The sequence below is a fragment of the Castanea sativa genome, chromosome 1 (assembly GCF_040712315.1).
Source record: "Castanea sativa cultivar Marrone di Chiusa Pesio chromosome 1, ASM4071231v1".
NCBI classification, from domain to species: Eukaryota; Viridiplantae; Streptophyta; class Magnoliopsida; order Fagales; family Fagaceae; genus Castanea; species Castanea sativa.
The window spans coordinates 77,116,656-77,133,058 of NC_134013.1; the positions used below are offsets into that span (position 1 = coordinate 77,116,656).

The 16,403-nt window shown below is 35.7% G+C and overlaps 1 pseudogene; it reads left to right on the forward strand.

Annotated features, from left to right (window-relative positions):
- Positions 1-10,710: 10,710 nt before the first annotated feature.
- Positions 10,711-15,948, forward strand: LOC142609799 (uncharacterized; annotated as a pseudogene).
- Positions 15,949-16,403: the final 455 nt, after the last annotated feature.

Here is a 16,403-nt window from a genome sequence, read left to right on the forward strand (position 1 = left end):
ATGAAAATATAGTTATAATGCACACGAGATGCAATGTATGAAGTTTTTAAGATCAAATCTTCAAAACCCATTCCAAAAATTTTGTAAAAAACCTCTTTGATTTTTGAAAAACCCCAAAACTTTCAATAATCCAAAAAACTTTGGTTATAAATCATGAGATGCATGAATATGAGGGATTTAGACACTTACCAATTGAAGAAAACTTGATTAAGGTCGAACAATCCTTGAGGAAGAGGTTTAGGGTGAGAAAGAGAGGTTTTGGGAGGTAAAGAGGTGAAAGGAATCAAGAGAGATCGAGAGAAATGATGTCCGAATCACGCTAGCTCTATATATAGAAGCTCAGTAGATCTCGACAGATCAAGAGGTCTTGAGAGGTTTCGAGCTTTAAAAGGGTTGACAGATGCAGCTATCAAGCAAGTGTCCAAAGGTGTCCATAGCAAAACAAGCTTGATGGATAGAGGAGCTATTGAGGAGACAAGAACTTTCTCAATGGATCGAGGAACTATCAAGAAGCTATCGAGATTGCGATAAGAAAAAGCTGAGGAGCTCGATAGATAAGCCAGGTGTTGAGAGGAATTGAGGAGTTGTCGAGATTGCTTAAAAACAGTTTTTCCAAGAGGAGAAAAACACAGATATAAATGCAATCAAACATGCAACTCAATCAAAGATCCAAACAACATTTTGATCTCTCAAAAACATCTCTCAACAAAAATTGTTAAGCACATAAATCCCAAAACACACACACACACACACACACACACACACACACACACACACACACACACACTAAACACGTCTAACCAATTTTATATTTCAAAAATAAGTCAAGATAGTTTAGTGAGCACACATTAACACATGTAAACCTTGTGATGACCAAATCACATTGTACCTACACATGTATCAAAAGTAGCAAAGAATATTGCGTGTTGTATATGAGAAACATTGCGAAATTTCATAAATTTCTCTATGTTATGATGATTTGAGATATGAGTAAATCAATTTAACTCACACACAATCATAACTAATTGATGGGGACTATCGCATTCGAGGTACATCCTATAACTCCCACATTTCCTAGAATACATGCTTGCAATCATATATAAAGCATTTTGATCTTTTTGCTTTTATTGTTTCTTTGTATATTTTTTTTTATTAAGCATGTTGGGAAATTTAGACCCCAGTTGATAGAATTAATAAGTTTTAAACCCAAGTTATTAATTAGACTTATTATGCATAAAACTTGTTCAAACAAACAATTATCAATATCATGTCAAAATCAAATGCAACAGAAAAATAAATAAGACAAGATATGATGACTCAGGAAAACCAAAGAAACAAACTAATTTCACAGTAAAAAATCTAGGGGAAAACCTTCCTGAAAAGCAATCCGCTATAGTTAAGAGAAGTTTCAGATCTAGTATCAAACCTTTTTCCCTAAACTCAATAATCCACGTAGATGAATTCACAGCAGAAACCTTCTACCACTTCAGAACCTCTGAACTCTTCAATATATGAACGCCACCCTTTTGATGCACGGATTCCAGTACGTGACTCACTCCTTTGCACAAATCTCAGTACGTGACTCACTCACCAACTTTGAGGAAGAAGAATATTGGCTGCAAAGTCCTTCACTTCATTAACAATGAAGATCAAGAAGCACTTGATTACAAAACTCTAAGGCACAAAGACGCAGTAGCTTCTTTTTGAGAGAATAAGACTTCAGTCACCTTTTGCATGTGTTTTCCTTGTATTCTCTTATGTGACGGCCTTTAAAATAAGCCTTATATATATTTAGAGTTGTGAGAAAAGAAACCTTACACATACATGTCAGCATGAGCTGAAAATCAGATTTGGAAATCTGAATTTCATAAAGCTCGATAGATACAGCTGTCAAGACCTCGATAGATAGCTATCTGTCGAGCAGCTATCGAGCTTTAATGAATCAACATTTCTTCACTTGTTTTTTGGACAGATTTTCATCGTTTCAATACTAGACTTGAACTCTTGTTCTTTGGAGTATTAAACACATTCTAGATCTACCCAAATACAAGTAAAATGCATTTTGTCAAAGGATTAGCCAAGTACATAAAATATGTCCTTAACAATCTCCCCCTTTAGCCATCTGTGACAAAACCACAATAACAAATGAACATATGAGAGGAGTTATAAATCACTCAACTCATACTCACTTGTTAAGTATAATAAAATCTATCATAACACAAACTCTTGAAAAATTTTGTAAAAAGAGAGCTCATGGCAAGTAAGCTTTGACAACTTGTATTTTTAAAACATTTAAACATAACTCATCAAGGCATCTTTGTGTGAAGCAGAAATAATAGATTGCATAAAAATAAAGAAACATGTGTATAAAGAGAGAAAAGAAACAACACATGTAGAGATAGGTGAAGAAAACATACATCATCACATATATATCAAAGATAAGTACAATGTATGTAAACATGGTCACTAGACCTAAGGTACAAGAACAAGGAAGTAAACACTCCCTCTAACAAGATGAAATATATCTCCCCCTTACAATGACATGTATTTCTCCCCCTAACTTGTAGAATCTTAAAAAAAAAAAACCAAAATTTCTCCAATTTCTTCCCCTTTTTGTCATGATTGACAAAGGGTACAAGAAGCTATAAAACTTCACCCGAGAAATATAAAGATGATCAAGGATGATCAATGGAGCACAAAGAATCCATAAAAATGCATGAATGTAATGAAATAAGATTCTATGAATGGAAAGATCAAAGAAATATGCAAAATATGTGAGAAACAATTCATGCAAGAGAATCTCGATTGATCGAGAGGTGTCGAGCAGCTATCGAGCAGACCTTGATGGATCGAGAAGCTATCAAGGAGATAAGAACTTTCTTGATGGATCGAGAAACTATCAAGATTGCAATGAGAAAAAGTTAAAGAGCTTGATAGATAGCCTAGTTGTCGAGAGGTGTCGAGGAGTTGTCGAGATTGCTTTAAAAACATTTTTTCAAGAAGAGAAAAATACAGACATGAATGCAACTCAACCAAAGATCCAAACAACATTTTAACCTCTTAAAAACATCTCTCAACAACAATTTTAAGCTCATAGATCCCAAAACATACACACACACACACACTAAACAAGTCTAACTAATTTTATATTTCAAAAACAAATCAATACAGTTTAGTGAGCATACATTAACACATGTAAATTTTGTGATGGACAAATCACATTGCACCTGTACATGTATCAAAAGTAGCAAAGAGTTTTGCGTGTTGTGTGTGAAAACATTGCAAGATTGCATAAGTGTCTCTATGTTATAACGATTTGGGGTATAAGTAAATTAATTTAACTCACACATGATCATACCTGTTTGATGTGGACTATTACCTTCGAGGTACATCCTATAACTTCCACATCTCCTAGAATACACACTTGCAATCATGTTTTATAGCATTTTTTTTTTTACTTTTATTTTCTTTGTATATTTTTCTTTTTATTAAGCATATCATGCATGGGTATATGAAAGAGAAAAAAGAAATATCGAATTATGTTAGGCTTTTTGATATTGCACTTTTGCTATGCCGAAGCATACAAATGTCATTTCATGATTGGCGAGTAACAGTGGTGAGATGATTATTTATGCTTTCTCTTAAGATTTTCTAGTCATTCTCGTCAAAAAGAGTGATACAAGTGTTAAGTACAAGAGATCACTTAACCTTACTCATCACAAACAAAGAGCCACAAAGCTTACTTAGTTATGCATAGAGATGCTCATCTAAGCTACAAGAGATACAAAATTTAGAGAACTCTGTTTGAATGGCCATTTTAAGGTTCACAAGAACCAATGTACACATACACACACTGTTTTTATATTTTTCTGATTTTTATTTTTATTTATTTTGAACACAAAATAAAATAAAAACTAAACAACCAGACAAAAACAGACAAACAACAGGAAAGCATGAAAGAAAGATGCAAATACATGAAGGCATGACAGAAAGGTGCAAATGCATGAAAGCATGATTCCAAAGCAAATAAGAAATCAAGCAAAGAGAGTCCTACTGTAGATAGAAAAAATTAAAGCAAAGGATAAAAAGAAAAGACAATTAAGTCTTAGGCACTTTTCTCACCCACACAGCACGAGCTTTTGGCCATGAAGATGAAAGGCATGTTTTCTAGTATGTCTACTAAAAGAAATAGAAGAATTAAAATTTTCCTGAAATTGAGTTAAAAAGCTCAAAACTTTTAATAACTCTCCAAACAAAGGTATAGGTCCTTGAGAGGAAACCTGTGACCGTTTGGACACTTGCTTTTGAGGATATAGCTTAAAGCAATTAGGACGAATGTGTCCAGATACACCACAATGGTGACAAACATGAGGTCTAACAAAGGATTTAGAATTATCCAGATCAGTTTTGGATTTCATACCTTTATTACCTTTGTCAGATTGGGGCACAGAGACAGTCTTTGAACCAAAAACCGTGGAGGAGGAGGGACCGGAGGAAACAGAATTTCCTAAGCCAGTCTTATCAGAACTAAGCTTTTGAGCACTCAATATCTCATCAAGCTTTGCACTAGACATCTTCTCTATTTGAGTTCTAGCTTGACTAAGCTCAACCTCGAGATTCTTGACCTTCTCTTCTAATAAGGTGTTCTCTACAACAAGAGTCTCAACTAACCTTGTAGTCTCATCTAGTTTGATTAATAGATCAACTTTTTCAGTTTTTATCTCATTAAGCTCTTTTCTGCAAAGATGAGAAGTATTTTCAGATTTTATGAATTTAGTGCATAGCTTATCGTAGGCTTCCTGAATGGTCAACTTCTTGGGTACTTCATCATCAGAAAAATCCTCATTGTCACTAGTGCTCTCCACAATCACCTTATCGGTTGCGACAGCAAAGGCCATAACGTGATCACATTCATCCACATACTCATCAGAAGAGTCATTCTTAATGTCACTCAAAGTAGCAACCAACCCTTTATCTTCTGACTTCTTAACCTTTTCCCTCATAAGGTAGTTTGGGCACTCTATCCTTATATGACCAAAACCCTTGCACTGATGGCATTGGATGAGGGGTTTCTCATTCTTACCCTTCCTAGAGGATTTAGATTTCCTAGGAGGTTCACCCTTATCCTTTTTTTTAAATTGAAGAAGCTTGATAATCTCATCAGTTATGAAGGTCAGATCTTCATCCTCATCCTCATCCTCATCTTCATCTTCATCTTCAAAGTCCTCAATCTTTTCCTCTATACCCTTAAGAGCCAAGCTTTTACTCTTTCCACCTTTTCCCATTAAGCCTAATCCCATCTCATAGGTTTGAAGGCTCCCTACAAGCTCAGTCAAAGGAAGTTGATCAATGTCCTTTGCTTCTTCAATGACAATGATCTTGGCATAGAATCTTTCAGGTAATGACCTAAAAATTTTCCTAACAATTTTGAATTCTGCTATAGGCTCTCCAAGATTGAAGATAGAATTCACAATATCCTTAAGTTTAGCATAGAACTCATCAAAAGTCTCATCCTCCTCCATCCTTATTTCTTCAAAACTACTAGTGAGGCTTTGAAGCTTCACAGTATTTACGACCTTAGTACCTTCATAGGTGGTCTTAAGAATGGTCCATTCTTCCTTGGCAATTTCAGTGGATGATATTTTCTTGAATTCCTCATTGGTTACCCCACAAAACAAAGCATTCAAGGCCCTACTATTGAAATTTGCCGCTATGATTGCTGCATCATCCCAATCCACCAACAATTTCTTTGGCTTAATCCAGCCAACCTCAACAGCTTGCCATACCTATTCATCTAGAGCCTACAAAAAAACTTTCATACGAAATTTTCAGTATGCATGATTAGTGCTATCAAATAAAGGAGGAATAAAAAGAGATTGTCAACGATCCATGACAACGGGGGTCAAGGATCACACTCAGGAAATTAATCCAATCAGAGTGTACCCGCTCTGATACCACTTGTTGGGAAATTTAGACCCTGGTTGATAGAATTAACAAGTTTTAAACCCAAGTTGTTAATTAAATTTATTATGCATAAAACTTGTTAAAACAAAAAAAATATCAATATCATGTCAAAATCATATGCAGCGGAAAAGTAAACAAGACAAGATATGATGACCCAAGAAAACCAATGAAACAAACTAGTTTCACAGCAAAAAACTTGGAGGGAAACCTTCCAAAAAAAAAAAATCCACTATAGTAAAGAGAAGTTTCAGATCTAGTACAAAAATTTTTCTCCTAGTCTCTACAATCCCCGTAAATGAACTCACAGCAGAAACCTTCTATCGCTTCAGAACCTCTGAACTCTTCAATATATGAACGCCACCCTTTTGATGCATGGATCCCAGTACGTGACTCACTCCTTTGCACAAATCCCAATACGTGACTCACTCATCAACTTGAGGAAGAAGAATGTTGGTTGCAAAGTTCTTCACTTCATTAAGAATGAAGATCAAGAAGCACTTGGTTACAAAACCCTAAGGCGCAAAGACGCAGTAGCTTCTTTTTTAGAGAATAAGGCTTCAGTCACCTTTTACATATGTTCTCCTTGTATTCTCTTATGTAACGGCTTTTAAAATAAGCCTTATATATGTCTAGGGTTGTGAAAAAAGAAACCCTACACATACATGTCAGCATAGGCTGAAAATCAGATTTGGAAATCTGAATTTCGTAAAGCTCGATAGATACAGCTGTCGAGACCTCGATAGATAGCTATTTGTCGAGAAGCTGTCGAGTTTTAATGAATTAGCACTTCTTCACTTGTTTCTTGAACATATTTGCATGATTTCAATACTAGACTTGAACTCTTATTCTTTGGAGTATTAAACACATCCTAAATCTACCAAAATACAAGTAAAGTGTGTTTTGTCAAAGGATTAGCCAACTACATAAAATATGTCCTTAACAAAGCATATTATGCATGGGCATACAAGAGAGAGAAAAAAAATATTCAATTATGTTAAGCTTTTTGACATTGCACTTTTGCTATACCGAAGCATACAGATGTCATTTCATGATTGACGGGCAACAGTGGTGGTGAGATGGTTATTTATGCCTTTCTCTTAGGATTTTTTAGTCATTCCCATCAAAAAGAGTGATATGTGTGTTGATTACAAGAGATCACTTAACTTTACTCATCACAAATAAAGAGCCACAAAGCTCACTTGCTTAGTTGTGTATAGAGATGCTCATTTAAGCTATAAGAGATACAAAGTTTAGAAAATTTTATTTCATTGGCCATTTAAGGAATATAAGTACCAATATACACAAACACACATTGTTTTTGTATTTTCTATTTTTCAATTTTTTTCTTTATTTTATGAAAACAAAATAAAGCAAAACTGAAAATAAGCAAACAAAAACATGTTAAACAAAACAAAACAATGCATAAAACTAGACTGACTCAAAATAGTAAAGTAAAGCACACAAGCAATGCATAACCAAAAATAAGAAGGTGAGAGAAAAAAAAAGTGACAGAATCACTTAGAGCCCTTTTCCTTCCACACCTTGGAAGAACATTTCCTTTTAGTAAGCCTTGAATCGGCGGTGAGGGGGAAGAATTAAAACCGTTCAAGTTCGAAAGGAACATGAGGGTTTTGAGAAGATCTCCAAGAGGAGCAAAAGAGGATGGAAACTGATTTTGGTTTCCCGATGTGATCATGCTATTGCTCTATTGAGTGGCTAACCATTTATAGCAATTAGGTCAAGTATGACCGGTTGCTCCACAGTGATGATAGAGATGCTGCTTCTTCTGTTTAGGCTTTTGAGAGTTAGCTTTCTTAGCCCTAGGGTTTTTAGCTTCTTTCCTATCCTGCTTAAGGGGTGCTCCTAAGATAGATTTACCTTGTCTATGCTCTTACTAGCTACATCAGTTTTGACATTAGTGTTCTCAATATCAACATTATCACTAGGAGGAACAAAAAGAGTACTAGTAGAAGTAATATTAGAAGAGAAATCATACCCTAATCCAATTCGATCGGAAGCAGATTTCGGAAGACTGAGCATCTCATCGAGCTTAGCGCTTGAAGTCCTTTCCAGCTGAGCTCTAACTTGGAACAGTTCTTCCTGAAGTTTCTTGGTTTGCTCAGCCAGGAAGTTGTTCTTAAACCTCAGTGCTCTTATAGTCTAATTGGCTTCATTAAATTTTGTGGAGAGTTCTTCACGTTTAAGCTCTACATCACTGAGCTTCTTGGTAGTCAACCTATACAACTTTTCATGTTTCTCCGAGAACTTGTATAGCTTTGCATATGCAGTGTGGATCTCATCTTGCTCATCCATCTTCTCAAATTTTGACTCCACCAAGTTTTCTTCTTTTTCCACATCTTCTACAATCCCTTCAGTAGGATTGACAATGGGGGTGAAAGCATGCAGGATTCCGTCATCCTTATTTTTGGAATCATCCTTAGATTCAGTGTCGCTTAATGTAGCAGCAAGCGCCTTGCTCTTCCTAATGGTCTTGAGATATGTGGGGTACTCCTGTTTCATGTGTCCAAAGCCTTGACATCCAAAACACTTAGGTCTTGAGGAAACAGTGAATTGACCACCATCCCTTGCATCCTTTTTTCCTTTGTCTTGGCTCTTGAATTGAGAAGAATTGGATTGCCTACGGTCCTTGTCGAAGCCCTTTGCATTGGCATTCTTCATGAACTTCTTGAACTGCCGGGTGATGTAGGACTTCATTTTAGAATCTTCATCATTGAAAGACTCATTAGTGTCACTACTCTTGGCCTTCAGTGCCATACTCTTGCTCTTGCTCTTACTCTTACTCGATTTTCCGATCCTTGTCAAACCCAACTCATAGGTCTGCAAATTTCTAACAAGTTTTGTCAAAGGAATTTTATCAATATCCCTTGATTCCTCAATGGCAGTGATCTTGGCATGGAATCTCTCGGGTAGAGATCTGAGCACTTTTCCACACAATCTTGTGTTCAGGAATGGCTTCCCCAAGATTAAAAGCTAAGTTCACTATGTCCTTGAGCTTGGCATAGAACTCATTGAACAACTCATCCTCCTCCATCTTAATCTCTTCGAAGCTTGTAGTGAGCCTCTGAAGCTTCGAATCCTTGACAGCCTCGGTTCCCTCATAGGTTGTCTAAAGGATGATCCATGCTTCCTTAGCAGTTTCAGTAGAGGATATCTTCTTGAACTCCTCATTAGTGACTACACTGACTAAAGCATTCAATGCCCTGCTGTTAAAGTTTGCCGCCTTGATCTTAGCATCATCCCAATCAGTCGGCGCTTCCTTTGGCTTGGTCCAGCCAATCTCTATAGCTTGCCACACCTTCTCATCTAGAGACTGTAAGAAAGCTCTCATGAGTACTTTACAGTATACATAATTAGTACCATCAAATAATAGAGGTATAATAAGAGATTGTCCTCTATCCATGACAAATAGGGGTCAATGGATCACACACAAAGATTAACCCTAATCAGAGTGTGCCTACTCTGATACCACTTGATAGGCCAAAAATGTATTGACCCTTTGTGATGAATTAATTGATTAATCAGCCAAGTTTATTAATTAATCAAATTAACATGCAAACGCGTGGTAGTACAAACAAATCACCAATTAACTAAAGTATGCAGCGGAAAATAAATTGACACAGTGATTTGTTTATGAATGGGGAAAACTTACACTGCAAAAACCTCACCGAGTGATTTTAAGATCACCATTCCCGAGAATTCACTATTATCACAACAAACGATTACAAGTAAAGGAATCCTAGTACCTTATACCAACCTACAGTTGAACCCTTACCCCAATATCCAATTGGACTTGTTCTGTAGTGACAATCTCTCCTTTTAATGCACGGCTCCCAATACGTGACTAACCAATTGCGTGGATCACAATACGCGACTTCAATCACCAATTAAAGAAGATTGTTAGCTGCAAAGTTCATCAGTTCATCAGTTCATCATTCGATGAAAATCAAGAAGCTCCTTGGTCGCAAAACCCTACGATGCACAAACACAACAACTTCCTTACAAGAAAGATGAACTAGGACAAATTCTGTCTTCGGTCACAATTTGTATGAACAAACTTTGCTCAACACTTGTGCAACTTGTGTCACCTTTGACGGCCCTTAAAATAATTCTTTTATATGTCTAAGGTTGTGAGAAAAGAAAGCTCAAACATACAATCACAAATTGGATGAAAAACAGACCAGAAATTCTGAGTTTCATAAACCTCGACAGATACCCTAGCTGTTGAGCCACGAGTTGAAACAATTCTTTTAATCTTCGATAGATACTAGCTATCAAGTTTTAATGAACATCACTTTTCACACTTGAATCTTGGACAAACGTGTATGGTTTCGATACTTGGAGTTGAAATAAGGTTTCTTGAAGTATTAAACACATCTTAAAACTACTCAATTATAAGTAAATTGCGTTTTGTCAAAAAATTAATCAATTACATAAAATAGTAATATATGTTATTAACTTGAATCTCATATGTCCTAACATACTGAATTAGTATGTTTTTGTTTTTTTCTACCACGAAAGTAAGAACAACTCAAATCCAAAATAGACATTAATAAATTGATAAATATATGTACCTTCTATTCTTCAAAATAATAATAATAATAATAATCCACAAAATTAAGAAAAACTGAATTGACACGTTTCTGCTTTGGGACCCAACGTCTTTTCCCTTGCCAATTGCCACCCATAATTCTATTCCCCATTTCCCAAACCCGTTGTATCATTTCATTCCTTCACTTTCAGGCAATGTGAGAAACACTGGCAGTGTCGTGACAGCCCTCTGACTGACACTGACAACAGAAAGTTTCTCTTACCGAACTACAAAAATTTGCAAAAAGAAAGAAGCCCATCCCATTCCAATTATCAAAGCACCAGTCATAATCTTCTAATTCCATAAAAAAAAATAAAAAAAACCCCCAACAATTCCTGAGAGAGATTAGAGATATGAGTAGTAGGAAGAGAGTTTTGGTAGTGGGAGGCACTGGCTATTTGGGACAACACATATTGCAATTTGCAAGGCTTTTCAGAGATCCAAGGCACCCCATTGAATTTGATCTTGCATTCACCTACCACTCTAACCTTCCTCAACCTCTGCTTGATGTCCTTCCTCATTTGCTTGCTTTCCATGTTGATTTGAAACTGGGCAAGGATTTGAACCCATTTCACACTCATTTGGCCAGGTCTGGTCTGTTCTGTTTTCACCCCAAAACAGCAACTATGTTCGCTATTGTTAGTCTAGTTTTGATTTCTGGATTGCAAATTAGAGAAATTTATGAATTTAGTTGGTGGGTATTTTTGTTCTTAACTTCATAATGTGGTCTAGGAGATCTGTTTTAAGAAAAAAAATGTCTTGAGCTTTTTTTAGCTTATTAGAATGGATTATGGGCATTTTCTGCATGCTGCATTATGTGTTTAAAAGTGCACGTGAAACAAACAACACAAAGTACCTGTACCTGGGAATCTTTAGTCGTTTTTATGGATTCTATTGATTCATACTTTTTTTTTGGCCCCAGGAAATTTATTGGAAATCATGAAAGTAGTATAACTGAATTGCCATCTTCCTTTTTCATTGTCAAGTTCAGAATTGAGAATTATCCAACTTTTAGTTACCAAAAATGATGTCCATATGTCTTAGTCATTAGTGGTCTAGGCAGAATTCAGAAAATCTGAAATTCTAAAAAGCTTTGTCTGCTGACAATTACCATATATGTGATATAAATCTAATTTGCTGTTTCTGATTTTTTTTTTTTTTTAAATTTATATAAAAAAAAGAACAGATTTTTAAATTTTAAAAACAGATGAACTTCTATCTATATTTTCAAGTACTTACAAGTATGTCATGCTTGGAATGCCAGCCTGATGTGGTCGTGAATTCTTCGGCACTCTCGGTACCTCATGTCTGTGAAATGGATCCTGCTGCTGCACTCTCTGTTAATGTGTCATCTTCTCTTGTTGATTGGTTATCAAACTTTAAAGAGGGTAGTACCCTTTTGATTCACTTGTCAACTGATCAAGGTAAGTACTGCTGAAATTACTGGAGGATATAAAAGTAGAAAATGTAATTACTATGAATTGTTATGTATTCTTATTGTTTGTATATATGGTCCTGAAGTCTTAAGATACCAAGAGTGCAGACCTATGGCTTATAAGAATTAATATATGAAGCTTGATCTATTTATCAAAAAATATCTGAAGCTTGAGTTTAAGCCTTATTAAGCAATGCTGCAACACAAACCTGTCACTACTGAGTTTTTTTTTTTGTTTATAAAAAAATAGCTTAAGGGATAATTTAAATTTCATTTTAGAGGTGGCTGCAATTCTTTAGTCAACTCAAAAGCCTAAACACCAAACATGGCAAGATTAAAGTACTTTCATAGGCCTTTATTGCAATTGAGTGAATTGACCACAACACTTTTTGGCTTAATTCCTCTTTTCTCAAGTCTCATCTTGTACTCATTTGATTTAATTGACCCTACCTTTTGAAATAGCTCTATTAGATATTGGGGCAGTTACGAATTATGATTTTTTTTCCATGTCATTGACAGCATGCACATAAGTTATGACAAACCAGTGCAAGTAAATACAGTAAATAACCTTTCTTGTGTTCTGGTCCAGGCATTTTCTTTCCATTATTATTAGTCATCTAAGCTTAGTTTCTCACACCTGAAAAATTGTTAGTACCTTGACTAGCTAGATTGTGAAATTACACATGCACCTAGTGGATCTTGAATCCTTGTCCTCACCCTCCACCTTATTCTTATGGCAAGAGAAAGTGCTATTTGAGCTCTAAGTCATTGACCTTTTCTATTTTTTATTTAGCTGGACAAAACAAATCTCAGATACAGCTATTCCCTATCTTATCCATTTATCTTTCTATCTGGCCTTAAAATATTTGTGGCTAGATTGTCTATGCTGTAAGTTCCCAAACAGTTTATGAAGGGGTAAAGTCCTTCTACAAGGAAGAAGATGAAACTGTCCCTGTGAATGTTTATGAAAAATCAAAAGTGGCAGCAGAGCAGTTTGTTTCTGAATTTTGAGAAGCAGTATCATTTTTGGGCCACAGACTAGCTCACCTGTTCCAAAATCGCTTCCAATTTAGGTGTGCACGTAGAATGTAGACCTTATGTTGTACATCACAAGTTTATTGGCTATTATCTTAGCTGCATCTGATTAGAGACTGCTAAATGTACATAGCGGCTTTATAAGTGAATGGAAGAATACATTGTCTTTCTCGCACCAGGTCTGAGTGCTTGTTACTGATGGCTATGTTCTAAGAAAATGCATTCGTTTTAAAGTTCTCTTATTGTTGCTTTCAGTATATAGTTTGCCCATATTGTTCTGCAACCTGCCAAATCCTTGCTCTGAAAATGATCCCTTTCTTTATGAAAGTGTCATCCATTCCTTGTAGTCGTCATTCCCAGGTTTAAAGTTTAAACACTTCTGTGTTAAAATTTTGCCTCTTTATGGTTTATAAAATTGGATATAGCATTAATAGAATGATTCGAAACTGATCTTGTTTGCCAGTTCACTGTCTTAAAATAGAGAAATACCAAAAATAAAATAAATTTGCAACCATAGGTAATCCGATTGATTCACCTACTTAACTTGATCTTATAGATGCTATTACAAGTTGTGTTTACTGGCTTTTGACTGATTTATAAACGATTTGTGGGGAATTCTTCCTGCTTTGAACTGAATTGCACAAACATGCAGAGTTTACTCCATTGACGTGTTGCACACCAAAACTAAATTATACTGTTCACTATTCTTGGATAACATTTTTGCGGCCAACATGACAAGTGACAACATAACAAAAGGTTGGAGTTACAGATAGTGGAATTGATTTGTTGGAGATAGGACTAATAATAATATAAGCACTAGCAATTTTTCATGTAATTGGAAATTACCATCCAGTGGAAACATCAAAAGCAAGTACTTGGAAAATGTTTTCTTTTTTTACCAAAATTATTTTAAGTGGTCTAAGGAAATTGAAGCTATAGTTTTCAGTTTACGTAATGTGTGAGACGAGTCAATAATTTTTCAAAGTCGTATATTGTTGTTACTGACTTTTCAACTGACAGGTTTAAATGTGTGGCCATGAGACAGGTCTGGCTTGGAGAGAGAGATAGGGGAGGGGGGGGGGGGTTACCTTTTTATAGGATGAGTACACTACAGATATAGAAAGTTTTATTGGGATGATTATATTTTTACAGCCTTAGAAAGCAGTTGATAAATGGGATATTATGATTACTTTGTACATGACCAAAGGAGAGGCTCTTAATTGATGCAGTGGATTGATGATGTCCTCTCTAAAGGAGAAAAGATGTACTTCTTCCATGACGAGTTTGGCTGCCCAGTGTATGTCAAGGATGTTGTAACAATCATACGAGCTTTGACAAGCAGATGGATATCAGGTATAATTTTACAGTATCCAAGTTTAAATACTGGTAATATAGATGATAAACTGCAACATGTTATTTTTTCACCTCATCATTCATTTGGTTCTTACATTCATGATAACCATCTTCTGGTAAAGGACAGTCTTCATTAAGGTGTGGGCGATGTAGCAATATCAAAATTGCCTTCTGTTGCGAAGATAGCACCCCAGGACTTAAATCAATAACAGTAAATAAGCGGAAATTAAATAACAAGTACACACAAAGAACACAAGAATTTACGTGGTTTGGCAAACTGCCTACTTTCACGACGATGACGGAGAAATTTCACTATAAAAATAAGGAGATACAATAGTACACAAGAACACTCTCAAGAAACCCAAATCCCAATACACCCTAGCACTCTCTCACCCACAAGACAAGAAAACACTATTCTTCTTCTTATGCGGCTGCTGCTAGGTTTTTAGGAATTACTCTAATTCTCTCTCTTACCGTACAACACAAACCTAATATATATATGTGTGTGTGTGTGTGTGTCATAGGTCGGCTGTACTAGGATTCCAAATGCAACTTGTATTCGGTTTACATGACCGATTTGGGCTTTGGCAATTCAAGCCACATGGGCCTAGCAACAACACCTTCTGTTCTATAATACCATGCTAATGATACTTTTGAATGCTTTGTTTGTGGAAGAGTATCGCTATGAAAGGAAAGAGTGTCCAAATCTGGAGCCTTTATGTTTTATTTGTGGTTATATTTTATGGATGTTGCCAACCTTCTGCTTTTTCTATATGCTTCGACTTCTCTCTCTCTCTCTCTCTGTGCTGAATTGTATGTCTATTAATGATTTTGACAATCAAAATTGTTGAACCAGTCGGTAAGCAAATGCAATTGCTACTAAATGTTGGTGGACCAGATAGGGTATATCGGGTACAAATGGCTGAGGCTGTGGCGGATTTCAGAGGATACAACACGTCGTTAATCAAAGCAGTGTCTGCATCTTTGGCATGTATAGCATTTAAGATTTAATCCTTAATTTTTTAAATGCCTGAGAACCAGGTGTTTTACCTGCCTTTTCTTCATTTGCTGTCTTGATCATTGTGCACCATCTCTTCATTTCATCCCCTAACCATCTATCAGCTCACCTGTTGGATCCACATTTCTTATTATATTTACTAGCTTATGATTATTCACTTCATTGGATCATGCAATCACATTGATTATTATGTATACTTTTTGGTGATTTTTGTTTTTAAATAATTCTCCAGGTTGATCTAGGCATCAAGTCCCCAGCTGACATATCCCTGAATATAACCAAACTAATTCAGACCCTAAAATTTTCTCCCACTTCATTCACAGATGGAGTCAAATTGACACTCACTACTGGGGCTAAATCTAGAGGACGTGAAGATGTTGTAATTTCTGTAGTTTCTAGTTTGTACAAGTGCTATTGCCAAGGGTTGTATGAACGATGATTCTCAATACTAGGCCCCAACTGACCCCGAGTATCTTTCCAAGTCCACTGCTCTTTGTGGAGATCACAGATGCTTCCCATAATTTTGTTTTCCTTAAGGGGAAAAATGCATGAGTGTTACTTATGGATATGTGTCTATTTGGTATAGTCTCTTTTTCAGCCTTTTGCAAATAGGTTGTATGAATAAGTTGAAACCTTAAAAAAAATTACTTTCAAATTGCTTGAAAAAATTATTTTCACATATTAAAAAGCTTTTTTTTTTTTTTTTTTTTGAACTCTGTCAAAACTGCTTGAAATTGATTTCATTTTTAAACCTCTCTAATATTATACTTTTTATTTTTGCTAAACAAACCTTTATTAAAATTATAACTATTATAATCATTCTTGACTCTCTTGGGAGATAAGGCCAGTACTAAATATAAATATTAATGCAGGCTATGCATCAATATAGGGGAGTGAACAAATTGGGGCTAGGTAATAAAGAGCAATAAGCAATGAACGATTTGCTCGGGCCACCAAAGACTATGGGCTAGTTCTTTTTTGAGATGCTA